The sequence below is a fragment of the Chlorocebus sabaeus genome, chromosome 14 (genome assembly GCF_047675955.1).
Source record: "Chlorocebus sabaeus isolate Y175 chromosome 14, mChlSab1.0.hap1, whole genome shotgun sequence".
NCBI lineage: Eukaryota > Metazoa > Chordata > Mammalia > Primates > Cercopithecidae > Chlorocebus > Chlorocebus sabaeus.
In genome coordinates, this window is record NC_132917.1 from 49039610 (window position 1) to 49046496 (window position 6887).

The 6887-nt window shown below is 39.0% G+C and overlaps 1 non-coding gene across 1 annotated transcript; it reads right to left on the reverse strand.

Moving 5' to 3' along the window:
• Positions 1 to 4207: 4207 nt before the first annotated feature.
• LOC119627495 (U6 spliceosomal RNA) lies at positions 4208 to 4314 on the reverse strand. The gene has a single exon (XR_005243681.1). It is a non-coding gene; the product is annotated as a U6 spliceosomal RNA (small nuclear RNA).
• Between the last annotated feature and the right edge of the window lie 2573 nt (positions 4315 to 6887).

The window sequence follows — 6887 nt, forward strand, 5'->3', positions numbered from 1 at the left end:
CAGCTTAAGGAGATTTTGGGCTGAGACAATGGGGTTTTCTAAATATACAATCATGTCATCTACAAACAGGGACAATTTGACTTCCTCTTTTCCTAATTGAATACTCCTTATTTCTTTCTCTTGCCTGATTGCCCTGGCCAGAACTTCCAATACTATGTTGAATAGGAGTGGTAAGAAAGGGCATCCCTGTCTTGTGCCAGTCTTCAGAGGGTATGCTTCCAGTTTTTGCCCATTCAGTATGACATTGGCTGTGGGGCTGTCATAAATAGTTCTTATTATTTTGAGATACGTTCCATCAATACCGACTTCTTTGAGAGTTTTTAGCATGAAGGACTGTTGAATTTTGTCGAAGGCCTTTTCTGCATGTATTGAGTTAGTTTCTGTCATTGGTTCTGTTTATGTGATGGAGTACGTTTATTGATTTGCATATGTTGAACCAGCCTTGCATCCCAGGGATGAAGCCAAGTTGATCTTAGTGGATAAGCTTTTTGATGTGTGGCTGGATTTGGTTTGCCAGTATTTTACTCAGGATATTTACATTAACGTTCATCAGGTATGAGGATGATGCTGGACTCATAAAATGAGTTAGGGAGGATTCCCTCTTTTTCTAATGATTGGAATAGTTTCAGAAGGAATGGCATCAGCTCTTCTTTCTACCTTTGGTAGAATTTGGCTGTGAATCCGTCTGGTCCTGGACTTTTTTTGGTTGGTCTGCTATTAATTATTGTCTCAATGTCAGAGTCTGTTATTGGTCTATTCAGGGATTGAACTTCTTCCTGGTTTAGACTTGGGGTGGTGGGGTGTGGGTCGAGGAATTTATCCATTTCTTCTAGATTTTCCAGTTTACTATAAACACCTTCACACAAATATTCTCTGATGGTAGTTTGTATTTCTGTGGGATTGGTGGTGATATCCCCTTTATCATTTTTTTATTGCGTTGATTTGATTCTTCTCTTTTTTCTTCTTTGTTAGTCTTGCTAGCAGTCTTTTAATTTTGTTGATCTTTTCAAAAACCATCTCCTGGATTTATGGATTTTTTGAAGGGTTTTTTGTGTCTCTATCTCCTTTAGTTCTGCTCTGATCTTAGTTATTTCTTGCCTTCTGTTAGCTTTTGAATTTGTTTGCTCTAGCTTCTCTAGTTCTTTTAATTGTGATGTGAGGGTGTCAGTTTTAGATCTTTCCTGCTTTCTCTTGTGGGCATTTAGTGATGATATAAATTTCCCTCTACACAATGCTTTAAATGTGTCCCAGAGATTCCGTTATGTTGTGTCTTTGTTCTCATTGGTTTCAAAGAACATCTTTATTTCTGCCTTCATTTTGTTATTTACCCAGTAGTCATTCAGGAACTGATTGTTCAGTTTCCATATAGTTGTGCAGTTTTGAAGGAGTGTCTTAGTCCTTAGTTCTAATTTGATTGCACTGTGGTCTGAGAGACAGTTTGTTGTGATTTCTGTTCTTTTACATTTGCTGAGGAGTGTTTTACTTCCAACTATGTGGTCCATTTTGGAATAAGTGTGATGTGCTGCTGAGAATGTATATTCTGTTTATTTGGGGTGGAGAGTTCTGTAGATGTCTATTAGGTCGGCTTGGTGGAGATCTGAGTTCAAGTCCTGCATATCCTTATTAGCCTTCTGTCTCGTTGATCTAATATTGACAGCGGGGTGTTCATGTATCCCATTATTATTGTGTGGGAGTCTAAGTCTCTTTGTAGGTCTCTATGGACTTGCTTTATGAATCTGGGTGCTCCTGTATTGGGTGCATATTCATTTAGGATAGTTAGCTCTTCTTGTTGAATTGATCCCTTTACCATGATGTAATGCCCTTGTCTCTTTTGACCTTTGTTATTTTAAAGTCTGTTTTACCAGAGACTAGGATTGCAACCCCTGCTTTTTATTTTTTTTGCTTTCCATTTGCTTGGTAGATCTTCCTCCATCCCTTTATTTTGAGCCTATGTGTGTCTCTGCATGTGAGATGGGTCTTCTGAATATAGCACACTGATGGGTCTTGACTCTTTACTCAATTTGCCACTCTGTGCCTTTTAAATGGGGCATTTAGCCCGTTTACATTTAAGGTTAATATTGTTATGTGTGAATTTGATCCTGTCAGTATGAAGTTAGCTGGTTATTTTGCTCATTAGTTGGTGCCATTTCTTCCTAGCATCGATGGTCTTTCCAATTTGGCATGTTTTTGCAGTGGTTGGTACCGGTTGTTCCTTCCCAGGTTTAGTGTTTCCTTCAGGAGCTCTTGTAAGGCAGGCTTGGTGGTGACAAAATCTCTCAGCATTTGCTTTTCTGTAAATTATTTTATTTCTCCTTCACTTATGAAGCTTAGTTTGACTGGGTATGAAATTCTATGTTGAAAATTCTTTTCTTAAGAATGTTGAATATTCACCCCCACTCTGTTCTGGCTTGTAGAGTTTCTGCCAAGAGATCTGCTGTTAGTTTGATGGGCTTCCATCTGTGGGTAACTTGACCTTTCTCTCTGGCTGCCCTTAACATTTTTTCCTTCTGTTCAACCTTGGTGAATCTGACAATTATGTATCCTGGGATTGCTGCAATCAAGGAGTATCATTGTTGTTGTCTCTGTATTTCCTGAATTTGAACGTTGGCCTTCCTTGCTAGGTTGGGGAAGTTCTCCTGGATAATATCCTTAAGAGTGTTTTCCAGCTTGGTTCCATTCTCCCCGTCACTTTCAGGTATACCAGTCAAACATAGATTTGGTCTTTTCATGTAGTCCCATATTTCTTGGAGACTTTGTTCATTTCATTTTACTTTTTTTTCCTCTAATCTTGTCTCCTTGCTTTATTTCATTAATTTGATCTTCAATCACCGATATCCTTTCTTCCACTTGATCAAATTGGCTAGTGAAGCCTGTGCATGCCTCATGTAGTTCTCGTGCCATGGTTTTCAGCTCCATCAGGTCATTTAAGTTCTTCTCTACACTGTTTATTCTAGTTAGCCATTCTGCTAATCTTTTTTCAAGGTTTTTAGCTTGTTTGTGATGGGTTCAAACATCCTCCTTTAGTTTGGAGAAGTTTGTTATTACCGACCTTCTGAAGCCTACTTCTGTAAACTCATCAAAGTTATTCTCTGTCCATCTTTGTTCCATTGCTGGCAAGGAGCTGCAGTCCTTTGGAGGAGAAGAGGCTCTCTGGGTTTTAGAATTTTCAGGTTTTCTGCTCTGGTTTCTCCCCATCTTTGTGGTTTTATCTACCTTTGGTCTTTGATGTTGGGACCAACAGATGGGGTTTTGGTTTGGATGTCCTTTTTGTTGATGTTGATGCTATTCCTTTCTGTGTGTTGGTTTTCCTTCTAACAGTCAGGTCCCTCAGCTGCAGGTCCATTGGAGTTTGCTGGAGGTATTCACTCCAGACCTGTTTGCCTGGGTATCACCAGCGAAGACTGCAGAACAGCAGATATTGCTGCCTGATCCCTCCTCTGGAAGCTTCGTCTCAGAGGGGCACCTGGCTGTATGAGGTGTCAGTTGGCCCGTACTGAGAGATGTCGCCCAGTTAGGCTACACAGCGATCAGGGACCCACTTGAGGAGGCAGTCTGTCTATTCTCAGAGCTCAAACACCATGCAGGGAAAACTGCTGGTCTCTTCAGAGCTGTCAGACAGGGACGTTTAAGTCTGCAGAAGTTTCTGCTGCCTTTTGTTCAGCTATGCCCTGCCCTCAGAGGTGGAGTCTACAGAGGTAGGCAGGCCTCATTGAACTGAGGTGGGCTCCACCCAGTTTGAGCTTCTGGGCTGCTTTGTTTACCTACTCAAGTCTCAGCAATGGCGGATGTCCCTCTCCCAGCCAGGCTACTACCTCACAGCTGGATCTCGGACTGCTGCGCTAGCAGAGAGCAAGGCTCTGTTGGCATGGGATTTGTTGAGCCAGATGAGGCATATTATCTCCTGGTGTGCCATTTGCTAAGACCATTGCAAAAGCGTAGTATTTGGGTAGCAGTGTCCTGATTTTTCTGCTACAGTCTGTCATGGCTTCCCTTGGCTAGGAAAGGGACATCCCCCAACGCCTTGCACTTCTCAGGTGAGGCGATGCTTCACCCTGCTTCGGCTTGCCCTTCGTGGGCTGCACCCACTGTCCAACCAGTCCCAATGAGATGAACCAGGTACCTCAGTTGGAAATGCAAAATCACCCATTTTCTGTGTCGATCACGCTGGGAGCTGCAGACTGGAGCTGTTTCCTATTCGGTCATCTTGAAAAATATGGAACGCTTCACAAATTTGCATGTCATCCTTGTACAGGGGCTATGCTAGTCTTCTTTGTATTGTTCCAATTTTAGTATATGTGCTGCCATAGCGAGCACTGTAAACATTTTAATTTGGTAAGACAAATAAACTTACAGATACAATGAAAAGGCAAGTCATAGTCCGGAAATGCTTTTATAATACATATAAGGAATTGTCTTAATATTAATTTGTATTCATTAATGTGTATATGAGATATATAAAGAATTGGTTTCCTTAATATTTAAGTAAATCTTATAATAGTCATAAGAGATAATATTCATTGTCACTGGTGATTAAATAAATGCTTTAATTAACAAAATCATATTAAGGCTCTGAGATTATAAAAGAAAAATATATTGTGTTAATAAAGGTATGGTGAAAAGACAATTTCATATACTGAAACAATAATGGTTGAATTTTATTTACTAAGTCCTGTGTGTCAGATCCCATTTTACATTTTATGTATATTTTGACATTTAATTTTCAGAACAACAATAAAATTTGATATTTTACCTATTTTTCAGTTGTGGATATTAAGAAGAGTTCAAGAACTTGCCCAGTGCCTTCAACCAGATAAGACTGAGCTAAGATTTGGACCTAGAGGCTACTAAGAGGCCATGGTCTTACTCATCCCTTGAAAGCTACTTTCATTTATGGAAAATGTAAATTGATAATGCCCTTCTAAGAGACAATTTGGCAAAAAAATCAATTTAATTACAAAAGTTGTTATACTTTTACCCACAAATTCTTCTTTTAGGAATATAATAATGTGAGAAAAATGCAAAATTACATGTGCAGAAATATTTGTTATAGTATGGAGCATAGTGACAAGATAATGCAAATATGAAAGAATTAGGAAATGGCAGTATAAATTTAAATAACAGCTACAGTGGAATATTATGTAGATATTAAAAATCATGTTGAAGCAAACCTGCACGTTGTGCACATGTACCCTACAACTTGAAGTTTAATAATAATAAATAAATTAAAAAAAAAAAGATAAAATAGAGAAAACAATGTTTCTCCCATTCCAATGTCCTCTTCATCAGCCACATTAAGAGGCAGAACAATTCCCCATCATACCTGTCATGAAGCTCCTTTAAAAATGAAGCTCCTTTAATAATAAAGATTATTTGAAGTGTGAAAAAAAAAAAAAAGAAAAAAAAGAAATATGGTCAGAGATACACACTTTGAGTTCAAGAAGTAAGCAGTTCCTGTATTCAAATTGCTACCAAGTTCAATTACAAGCCCTTTTGATGGTAACGATATTCTTCTTCTTATTACTAACATTCCTAGAGCTCTCTAGGTACTGAGCATTTATATACAAAAATGTATTTTCATTGCCATGAACTTTATATTCTAGTGGAAGAGACTGACTAAAAATAGGGACAAAATGGAAAAGATATAGCATACAATAAGGACTAAAGAGAAAAACATAAAGCATATGCAACGTCGGTAAGGGCAACTAAAATTTACAGAGAATGACCAGGGGCTCACAAAATAATCAGCTCATAAAGGAGAGATCATAAAATAGTCAACTGTTTAGCGAACAACACAGATCACAAGAGGAAACTGAAACGCGGAGTCAGGGAATAATTTTTCTGAGTTCTGACACCTAGTTAGAATGAAAGGTAGAACACAGGCACTCTGATTTTCCTATGCTACAAATGGAAACTTTGGAAGAATATTGTCTAATTATTAATAGTAATTATTTATGGATGGTGAGACACATTGAATTTTTTGAAAAGTACCATGGTTGCTGATGTACAAGATGCATGTTATCATTTTAGTGATGCTTGGCATGATCATCACATTAGTGAAGAAATAGAGTGGCTTATTAGACTTTTTTTTTTTTTTTTTTTTTTGAGACAGAGTTTTACTCTGTCACCCAGGCTGGAGTGCAGTGGTGCGATCTTGGCTCACTGCAAGCTCCGCTTCCTGGGTTCACGTCATTCTCCTGCCTCATCCTCCCAAATAGCTAGGACTACAGGTGCCTGCCACCACGCCTGACTAATTGTTTTTGTATTTTTAATAGAGACGGGATTTCACTGTGTTCGCCAGGAGGGTCTCAATCTCCTGACCTTGTGATCTGCCTACCTCAGCCTCCCAAAGTGCTGGGATTACACGTGTGAGCCACCATACCTGGCCATTTATTGGATGATTTTTGAATGGATTTCAAGACACACTAAATCTGACTCACATCTTTGGCTTCTGCTGTAGTTGCTGTACTCCAGCTCCATACTTTATTTTGTATAATGATAACTTTATATCCTAGGTATGAAGTCTCCAGAGTGGCTTCTTCTGTAGACTGCCTGTACAATGATACCACTATGATTAGAGTCCCTGGATTTCTCCTTTCTGTACTCTCTACTCTTCATGTCCCATGTTGAATTAATGGCCAAATCTAACAGACTTTTACTTTCATCATTTTCTCACATATGCCGTCTGTTTTCCATTGTCATGACCATGGTATGTTTAGGCTTTAAATTTCTCTCTCTCTCTTTCCCTGAGATAGGCACCACACCAATCTCTCTCTTCTCTCATAATTTATCCAGGAAACCACCTTCAGACCTTCCGGTTAACAGCTAGATTATCACCAAACCCAATCAGATCATCCTCCTAATCTTGTTCATTCAATGTCACCCCAGTT